The sequence below is a fragment of the Oryzias melastigma genome, linkage group LG12, assembly GCF_002922805.2.
Source record: "Oryzias melastigma strain HK-1 linkage group LG12, ASM292280v2, whole genome shotgun sequence".
Classification (NCBI taxonomy): Eukaryota; Metazoa; Chordata; class Actinopteri; order Beloniformes; family Adrianichthyidae; genus Oryzias; species Oryzias melastigma.
Genome location: NC_050523.1, coordinates 9,145,516 through 9,155,568, shown reverse-complemented (window position 1 = coordinate 9,155,568; position 10,053 = coordinate 9,145,516). Strand labels below are relative to the sequence as shown.

The window sequence follows — 10,053 nt, the reverse complement described above, 5'->3', positions numbered from 1 at the left end:
TTGACAATTGTATGGGACACCGGGATTTTTTTGTCTTGTCGAGTAAGTAAGAAGTTTTCCACCTAAACCTTTGACCGCTAGTTGGCAGCACAGCAGACTGAGCCTCTTTAAGCCGCAGAGCTCAAAGTAAATTCAAGCAATCTCCTTCATTCTGTTACCCTGCTCCATCACACTTTCTGGAAAGAATTAAGACTTTTATTTCCCTTTATATTTGAAGAACCCGTTCAAGGTTCCTTAAAAGCACTGGATAAGCTAGACTTAGCAATTTTGGGGAAAAAAAGTAGCATTTACTTTATTTTATCAATCATACTGATGCATTCATTCTATGTTTTTTCTTATTCTAAAAATATTTTGTTCTCAAAATCAGACAATATTTTGATTGCTTCCCTTTAAAAAAAAAACAATATTTCTTAATTTACTAAAATAAAATCAGCATGAATTTGCTTGGGTAAAACAACTTGTATATGAGAGACAGCTCCAGTGCTAATTGTTGTGATTATTAGATAATTTTTTTAAACCATTTTATTACAATGAATTAATTTTCAGGTAGTGTTTTATTCTAAGTCAACAACCTCTTGCCAATACACACCCCTAGTATTTACTGCATGTTAAATCTAAAACTGAAAATGTTTAACTTTCAAGACACAGTATCAAGTCAATCTTAAAATATCCATGCATCACTCTGAAGCCACCCAAAAATATACCGATTAAAAAGTAAATAAAATACGATAGACAGCTGTTTAATTGATGAGAAAGTTTGACTCAAAAATGGGAACCTAATTCAATCCCTCCATGATTTAGAGATGTTGCGATCACAACGTCTACAATTCGATCTTACAGTTTGCTGTAAGCTAGAAAATATTATTAACTTCTCATTAATCCCTCTGACCAATCCTCTACCTCTTGGCCCTCAAAGCATTCTGGGTATTATGCAGATGTGTGAGTGAGTTTACCATGCGTGGGTTTGAAAGAAATCTAGTGTTCAAGTTCTTTTGATTTGATGTTATCAGTTTTTAAGCCACATTTAAGCAACTTAATAAAATAACTAATGATTTGTTGATAAGATATGCCAACAAAATCAATAAATACAAAGTTATTCAACTATAACAGTTATTTTCTATTAATTTGGAAAGATAAATTTCACATATTTCTAGAAAAATTTAAGTTAAGACTTAATAATAGTAAAACATAAATAAATTAAACAGATTTAAGATTAAATGACCAACTATTTTTTTACCTAACTAGAAACAAAACAACATTTTTGATTTAAACATAAAAAAATCTAATAAAACCTTAGCGTGACAACTTTTTATTCTGTAGTTAAAGTTTAACTTTTCAACATGAATATGATGCTTTTGTGTTCAATTTAACAAGCATGAGTGTTCAAGCTTTAGGTATGCTCTTCTGAAAAAGCTTAAATTGTATTTAGAATTTTTATTTATGCTTATTTATGAAAATGATCATTTATGTCCAAATAATTGAAGGAATTTTATTAATTTTGTGAGAAAAATGGGAAAAAAATGAACAAATAAATGTCTTTTAATGAAAAAAATCCTTGCACCTTTTTTGGATAAATCTCTGTTTTTTTGTGTAGCAACAATCATCAATAAATTCCTATCCTGGAGACACTGATGATTGCACATTTCAATTATCCCGTCTTTTTTTCTCCAGTCGGACACTAGAGGAGTTACCTCCCACTGAGAACTCCTGCTGGTCTTTACCTCCTTCTCTCACTGAGGTAAAGCGGACTTGTTGGACTTTGAATGGCCTCCCTGTGGCAGCAAATTGCACGACAAAACTCCCACGCAGTCCACAGCGATAAGAGCCTATCAGCAGCAGCGGGGACTGCTCATAATTTGATGTGATAACAGCTAAACGAGAGCGTGGCTATGTGGTCGGAGAATACAACATAGCTCGAAATTTGTGAAATATGTCAAAGTGGAAGGAACACCTGGTAGAGGAGCGCTCTTTTGTCCAACTACACGAAAGAACAATGAATGTTTATCAGATAACAGGGTAACGATGATTCATGCGCGGGGAAAGTAGGCCAGACTAAGTGTGACAGTCTCAGGTGATTACCAAAAAACAGGTTTGAAAGTTATACTTTCACGCATGCAGCTGCACACAGTTAAATAAAAAGTTATGTCAAAAACCTATTTAGCTTTAATAGGAAATATTTAAATGATGGAATTTCCAGCTAAAATTGTGTGACGAAAAGCTAAAAATTGACAACTTCGAGGTCAATATCTTCTGAAAACGTGTCACAGTTATGTTTTCAGAATGCACCTAAACTTCTCAGGAATCTAAAAATAATGAAAAAAAAGTTGTTTACAAAAGACAGGCTGAAGGCCGACTCACCTGCATTTTTGTCAGATGAGTAAATGTCCTAAAAACAGTTTCTGTTTGGATAAAATAAACACTTTACAGCAGATGACATCTGCAATTTGTTCAGGCTTGTTAAAAAAAAGCATTTAACAATCTTAACAGCCTAGAAACGAAGTACAGCAAACATGACACAATAAACATAACTTTTTACATGGAACTAGATATGTTTTTAATGGTTTTGTGTCTGTGTGATGAAATTCAATGCATGACATTTAACCAATAGGGTAGCTTATGAACATGTAACCTTCATTTAATCAATTAGCTTATTAAACTCACAAATGGAAAATTTTGAGTTTGATTTTATTCTGAAAGGGAGTTTACCTACTTTGACTTCCTGTTTTTAATTTAGCGTGGAATAAAGACCGTCTGTCATGTTAGAGGATCTTGAGTTTTCTTTATGTTTTTAAGTTATTTTTAAAATTCTCTTTGGCTGAAACGTTTACTTTAAAATAATAAAAATAATAATAAATAAAGGGCTCAAAACCCGACTGACCTCTCAAAAGTGCATTCTGATCCACTTCTCTAATCTCATGTCAAAGTCAGGATTCCAAAATACATATTTAGGTTTTCAGTATTTGGGTACTTTAAAGTTCTGACAGGAGAAAAAAGGTAAAAAAAAAAAAAAGCTAAAGCTGCGAGTGGCATTCCATGGCCCCGCCCCCACTGCCTAAGCAGAGATAAATGTATATAAAAATACACTTTTCTGTTAGTTTATCCCCATAGCAACTGTTTAATTTTTTGGTCGCCTGGGGGTGACAAACATATCTACGTAATTTTTAGAAGAATCAGCTAAAGTAAATTTTTGGATTTCCTTAGTAACGGAGGTTTTTTGTTAACTTATCCCACATTCTAAGGTTCTTGCTGCTGCAGGCCATAATTAAAGGAGTAATTGGGCAGGACGAGGTAAAATAAGTCCATCCATCTGTCAATCAAAAGTCAACCCCCCCCCCCAACTGCTGTCATAAATAAAGAATAAAGCAATTAAGCAGCATGTCAGCAACGACACTAAGTGACTCCACCTGCTGAGCGCATTCCGGAGGGACTTTTACTCTGAAAGCGCAGACAGGTAGTGAGGTCTGCAGAGGTTGACTGCCAGCCAGCCAGCAGGGTGTTGGTCCACTTCCTGTGCCAGCTTGATGTCAAAGCTCCGGCGCAGGAAGTGGAGGAGGGGGCTGTGTTTTGTCTCGTGATGAAGTGCTTCGTCATGGCAGAAAAATGAGGGAGGGAGGTGTGAAACATAGATGTCTTACAGGTGGTCTCAGTATGTTAGGAAGGCGGGAGGGGGGGTTCTCATTGTGTGCATCCCTCCAGCTGACTTCCTGTTGCAGTAATAGTCCAGACGTGCACTTCCAGTTCACCTGCAGGAGAGCAAAGGACAGTGGGATAAATTGAGGAACGCCAAAAATGTCCGAGCGCCCGGAGGCGAGTGGGGATGATCCCTCAGCCGGGCTGGAGTGGCGACATCAGCAGCATGTTTGATAACTTCATCTAAACCGGAGTCCTGAGAGGCATTGTTACCGCACAGAATGGTAAAAGATTAGACCTGGCTCGGCTTTGTGTGCGCTGCAACCCCACCTTTGTGGCATTCATAACACGGGTCACAATTAAGAGGGAGAAAGAATGAAATAAAGCAATGGCGGCGCTCTTATCCTGCCCTCCCCCCTCCCTTCCCCCTTCCTTCCTGAGATCTGAGCTCCGGCCCGTCTCTCCACCCGTCCTCCCGAGAGGGAAAGAGGGGATCTATCTGTCCTCGGAGTTTCCTCCACGGCCTTGTTGCATAATAGCTGCACGATAGCGCGATGTAGTGAACGTCCAGACTCAACCTGCAGCCTTTTTCTTCCAAGTCAGACGTTTGACATTTGACCCTCAAACGGGGGTGAAGTCTGTGCGCCTCTTTGACAGTGCAATTCCCGTTTCCACATTTACGTGTCCCTCAAATAGCTCCCGATTATGAACAAAGTTCACACTATGACACCTTCCCACAGCTCGCTCTTTATCAGCGCTCCGATTGGAGCCGGCAATCTCAGATGACATAAAACCGTGTCTTTGTGCTTATCAATCCCAGCATCTCTGAACTCAAACAGGAAATGTCTTTTTAATGACCACGCTGCCCTTGTACCGTAACGCTATGCTCGCCAATTAGCAGCCAATACGTGTGTGTGTGTTTTAGAAATGGACCTTGGCTCTCGCCGGTTATTATTTTTTGTTTGGACAGAGAAGTGGGGAAAAAAGGTCTCTTTTTAGGAGCTCCTCAGGTGCACTTTCGCCGCCGCATTCGGCATCTCTATCTGATGAAAGGCTGCGAGGCGAAACAAGCTCTCTGCGGTCAACATTTTCTTTTGGAAAAATATTAACTTTTTTGTGCCCGCGGATGGCCCCCACATCAACAGGAGACTGAGCGGCGCACTGGAACGCTGATAAGCATCAAATTGCTCCTGTAAGCAAATAAAAACTGTCAGTGTTTCGCACATTTTGTGGCTCAGGCCACAGTTCCCCAAATACGAGGGTATTTTGAAAAGGGGTTGAATAACCTGCATTATGAGGAGTCAAGATGGGGGGGGGAGCTATTTGAGGAGTCAGTGAAGGAGCGACAAGTGGTCGACTGCTTGAACATGACATACTGTGAAGCTGAAGTCCATAGAGGGGCAAAGGTTTTCTTAAGTTGGTTTATTTTCTTAAATCACTTTGGAAAATTGTGTTAGATGTAAAAACATATTTTTAATAAGGTTCTTAAGTGAAAGTCTGTTTTACGAGGAACATTTGCACCTGTAAAGTGACAGAAATGTGTAGGCCTGTTTCTTGGATTCGTACAACATTTCCACAGCAGATCCTCATTTTTAAATTATTCCAGTTTCCTTTTATGTTTCATGAGTAAAGCGCCACAAAAGTGTATGTAAAACATCACAATAGATTGAAATATTTGGAGCAGCAACCAGAAAATGGAGACCCAAATCCTCCAGTTACCTGCATTTTTAGACCCAATTCTGGGGTAAAGGTTTGACCTTTAACCTTAGAGAACCAGAGAACAATTTTCATCTGCGTTTTAAAATTATTTTGACAATTTTTTAGTGCGATTGTTCATTTCAGGTAGTAGCAGGTTTATTAAAATAAACAAAACAATAATAACAAAATAAAAATAAATACAAAATTTGAGTTCCCCAGGGTTAATTTATACCTGAGCAGTAACTAATCATAGTATTAGGAGTATTGGTGTTGAAGTATTGGTACTCATACTGTACATCACCAATTCTGGTATCTTAGATATTTTTGATGTTGAGTTCAATAGTGTTCCATCAGTCACATGACTAGAGGAACCGTATTACCTCTTGGCATTGACAGTTTAAAGAAGTGGACAAAGCATCTGTGACATCACCAATAGAAATTGCCTTAAGTTTTATCTCTATAGCCCAATATTACAACACAGTTGTCTCAATTGACTTCACACTGGTAACTGTCCAAAAACATAAAATCCGTCATAAAATATAATCAATAGCTGGTTGCTAAACTACGCTAAACAGACTAAATTAAACTGGGCGTCCATGCACTCAGACCCTCCTTCTCTGTACGGAAAAACTCCCTAAAAAATGCTCGGGGAAAAACAAAGAAAAGGTCTCAGAAGGAGGGATCCTCTCCCAGGACTGTCAGGCGATGTACCAGGACTATTAAAGAAGAATTAGCTTATCTAACTCAACAACCACATGCTTGAAAAGTGTAGATGGGCTTCATCGAGATGGCGCTGGGATAATATGGATTTGATATCTCTGCGCTTTTCCAGATGCTAAAAGTATTCACGATGTATATCATACTTGGTGATGGTAACCTACTGGTGTAGCCACAGCTGCGCCTGGGGCGTGAGTCGAGCCAGAGGCGAGGTCCACTGCCAAAAACAGGAGCCCTTTACCTCCAGTTTCAATGAAGTTAAGTCATTCAGTCGCCATTTTTCAGTGATACGGACATCCCCATGTTGGAACCCGACGACGTTTGTAAGGAGTGATTGGTCCGAGTTGATCTGAGTCAACATTTCCATGGCAACCACTCTTGCTAATCAGAAGTGAGCTTGTTGGAAAGCCACGCCCTTTCCACTGTCAGTTTTGAGAAGAAAATTTTACCTACAAGAAATCACCTTTAAACATTTTATGCAAAGTAAAATGTGTATCATATCAAATCTTAAAAGCATGATATCACACTATGAAATAACAACATTAATAACTCCAATAATAATCAATCTGATAATTAATCCTTTACAATGATTACCAACAACCTAACACAACGCCATATTCAAATAACCTTGAAAATCTTTTTCCCAAGTGTCTCCACATCAATCTGCTAAACTCTGGAGTGTTCGACAAAATGAACTGAAAAGGTGACAGTATCATTTTATATTTTACAGCATGTGTTACACAGTTGAGTTACAGTCAATATACTTTGATTTATCTGTAGCACTCCCTGCAAAGGTTACTTATTGCACATTAAAGAGTCACACATAAATAGACCAATCACCTGCATCTTGGCCCCTAGCATTCTGGGTAGTGTAATCAAACCACAGTATCTAACTGTTGTGTTTCACGTAATGTGCCTAAAAAACCTGTGCACGTCACACATAAATAAAGATGTGTTTTAAACAGACTTGTAAAGCCCCAATGATGTTTCCAGTGAGAATTCGGCTTCAGGAACTCCCTCGCATCGTCACTCTGAGATCCAGCTCCAGCAAGTGAAGAGCAAAACCAGCCTCAAACCAGACACGGAGTGCATTTGGGGTGTCAAAGTGATGAGTCCCTGGGGCGTTCAGGTGTGTGGTAACAAACGGACACAGAGGAAAGACACCAACACTAATCTGAGGGAAAAAAAAAACATAGCTTTCCATCAAACTGAAAAGACTTTTAAGGCCATTTTCTAACAACTACCTGTAAGATTTTCTACTGTAAGATTTTTTTTGACAGATGGAATGCATTCAGTGAAGTTAATTTTCTTCACCTCAGGGTTGGTCCATGCAGGATCTGAGAAAACGCAAAGATATTTGGGGAGCTACATCGCCGGCTCCACAGGCCACAGCATGTGAGCCGTTTTAGGTTCTTGACAGCTCAATTAACTGTCAAAAGCTACAGGAGTTATTTAGAACATTTAAAAAAAAAAAAAAACAACACATGGTTTCTCTTGAAACATGGTGGGAAATGGTTGAGATATTTGAGCAAATGGAAGATTTTTTGGAACAGTTTCTGTTGGAAAAACCAAGCATGTCAACAGGAATACTTCTCGCTAGTTTAAAGCATGGTGCAGGAATGCCAATAAATCGGGTTAGTTCTGTTGTGAAGATGCTTCGAATTTTTTAGTAATTGAGTCTTGAGGTGTCTGTGCTAAAATCTAAGGTTAAATAAATGGAAACATGTCCAGCAGCAAACATTTGGCTGAGACTATCCTTAAAGAAGTACAATACAGGAACAGATTGTTGAGATTGTTGGGTTAGGACACGTTTCCATGGTACCTTGTTGTTGAAGACTTATCAGATCACAAATTCACCACAAAGAAATACTCAAAAATTCAGTTTCAATCTAAATTTTCTTTATACATGTCCTCCATCATGAGAAAAATGCAACAAAAACACTTAAAAAAAAACACTTCTCTTCCGGTGGCGTTTTTAGCTTGTTGGAAACGTAAATCCAATGGATTCTGACATAAATAAAAGCAGTTTGCAACACTTTACAGGAGCTTTTCACTAGTGCAAGTCATTAAAGCATCAGAAAATTAATACACTAAATCACACAAAAAAAGGCGAAACTGGAATTTTAAAAGCTACAACAGTTATAAACGTTCTTAAAAGCCAGTGCATATAGGGTGTATTTAGTTTTACACTCACTGTTATTGCTTTTTTTTATTGTTTCTGTTCCATAAAGAGTATGAAGTACATACAATGTAGACTATTACAGTTGTCATAATCCACATGGACCATTTAATATTGGAATAAAAGTAAGGAACATGCTCACATAACAACCCCCTGGGGATTACATTGGGAATTGCACCTCGCTCCAGTTTTTTATGTGTTTTAATCCATAATTCCACAGTAGTAAAACTTCATTAAACTAGCTTTCTGTAGTCTAACCCCGTAATCCATAAAAAAATAAACTTTTAAGCTTAAACAGGTAAAGTTTTTGTACCCAATTTTTAAATCAATATTTCTTGATTATCTGCAAACTCAGCAATATTACTGAGCTGCGTACAATTACAGATAAAAGGCTGTTCGTATCTGTGGGCAGAGGGTGTGTTCACCATGATCAGCACACATGAGTGAATATTTACCCTCTGGCCTGGTGCCCTAGCTTTTTTTTAATACTTAAAGTCTCCCTTTTCACTGTTTGTCCCTTTAGTGGCAGATCTTTAAAAAGATTTTTCCTAAATCCACATTAAGTGTGCTGATAAAGTAGTTTACCAAGTCAGTAAATGTAATGGTCACATCAGACTCTGAAGTGGAAAGCCCCTTGAATGATAATCTTTCTTTCACAGTCTTTTACTCCCCAAATACTAATGCTGTTTTTACATTCTTCCCCTGGCGCTCCACATATTTATTTTACTTTAGTTTCAAGTTTGTCATACCAATAAAAAGCTGTAAAAAGTAAAGGGGAACCAAGACACTGGGCATTTCCTTAGAGGTACTTCACCCAAAACTTCACGCCTGGCCGAGTCTTGTTCTCCAGTCGTCATTTCTGACAGCTTGGCACAAAGAAAAACGACAATAAAAATGCAGAATGACATAATACTGACAATTGTAATGGAATAATACTCTAGGTGCTGCTTACGCACATATGTGAATGAGTCAGAGGGACAGTAGGGTCTGTCCTGCAGCTTTGTGAGGTATTTAAATAGTGAAAAAATGGTTTGACAGACGGTTGCACAATAGGGATTTTTCTGTTATGGAACGTGGGGATTGTGGTGACTAGAATACTTGGACGGGAATTCTTAGCGAGTGGAAGACGAGTAAAAAAACTTCAGGAAAATAAGGAAAGCCAACATTGTGTTTAAAGAAATTATGTTTTCACCTAATTCACTCTGCACATGCTAACGCTGCAGTTCATTCTGGTCTTACAGAAGCGTAGGATGACCGCAGTGGCGGAGTAGCTCCCAGGGTGTTTCAACCGCAGAGAGAAAAACTTCACATATCGAGAAAATGTTTCCAAATCATGTTGCAAAGATTCACAGATGCTGGAATTTAGCCAAAAGAAGCATCGGTACAGAAATGCTAGACAGCAAAATATCAGATTTTGAGTCCCAATATGACTGTTTTAGTGAAGTGGGTGGTTCTAAGGCTTATCACTTAAAATAAAAATGTTTTTGCTAAATAACCCACCCCCATAAAATATCACCCAAAATAATGTTCTTACAATTATTGCTGCCTGGAGGTTCTTTGATTTAAGCTCAGATCGACTTTATTAAGTTTTTAACAAAAACTCTCTACCTGGAATGTATTAAACTTTAAATCTTTAAAATAGTGCAGGAAATGATAAGATTACAAATCACGCCAAAAAAGGTAAAGCAATTTGAGTTTAAAAGTAAAAAAAAAAAAAAATACACCAATAAACGGCACCAAATGTTTGTGTTTTAGAATTTTGGCTAATGTGTATAGCTAATAATTCCTGCATTATTTGAGTTTAAAGTTTGCCTACATATCAACTGTTT

At 38.0% G+C, this 10,053-nt stretch overlaps 1 long non-coding RNA gene across 1 annotated transcript in view; it reads right to left on the bottom strand.

Moving 5' to 3' along the window:
• Positions 1-2,481: 2,481 nt before the first annotated feature.
• The window catches only part of LOC112163272, a 29,024-nt gene continuing 21,452 nt past the window's right edge, over positions 2,482-10,053 (bottom strand). Inside the window, exon 3 of the long non-coding RNA XR_004948774.1 lies at positions 2,482-3,743. This is a non-coding gene — a long non-coding RNA (uncharacterized LOC112163272). The remainder of the gene's footprint in view (positions 3,744-10,053) is intronic.